Here is a 792-nt window from a genome sequence, read left to right on the forward strand (position 1 = left end):
AGAATCCAAAAGGAGAGTGCAAGGCCATTGATTTAATCAAAGTGGCTGAATGCACTAAGGAGGAGGAGGACGAAAATCCTAGTGAGGAAGACCTCCTGGGATGTCCTTCAAGCAAGAAGGAGTTTCCTATTAAGGATTCAGAGGAATCTGAGGCTCATCTAGAGACCATAGAGATTCCATTAAATCTCCCTCTGCCATTCATGAGCTCTGAAGACTATTCTTCCTCTGAAAAGGATGAAGATGTGACTGGAGAGCAAATTGCTCAATATTTAGGAGCTATCATGAAGCTGAATGCCAAGCTGTTTGGTAATGAGACTTGGGAAAGTGAACCTCCCTTACTCATTAGTGAACTAGATACTTGGATTCAGAGAACTCTACCTCAAAAGAAACAAGATCCTGGCAAGTTCTTAATACTTTGTACCATTGGCACCATGAGCTTTGAAAAAGCTCTATGTGATCTGGGGTCAGGGATAAATCTTATGCCACTCTCTGTAATGGAAAAGCTGGGGATCATTGAGGTACAACCTGCCTTGTTCTCATTACAATTGGCAGATAAGTCAATAAGACAAGCTTATGGAATAGTAGAGGACGTGCTAGTAAAGGTTGAAGGCCTTTACATCCCCGCTGATTTCATAATCCTAGACACTAGGAAGGAAGATGATGAATGCATCATCCTAGGAAGACTTTTCCTAGCCACAGCAGGAGCTGTGATAGATGTCAACAGAGGTGAGTTAGTCCTTCAATTGAATGGGGACTACCTTGTGTTTAAGGCACATGGCCATCCCTCTGTGA

Source organism: Arachis duranensis, chromosome 8 (assembly GCF_000817695.3).
Source record: "Arachis duranensis cultivar V14167 chromosome 8, aradu.V14167.gnm2.J7QH, whole genome shotgun sequence".
NCBI classification, from domain to species: Eukaryota; Viridiplantae; Streptophyta; class Magnoliopsida; order Fabales; family Fabaceae; genus Arachis; species Arachis duranensis.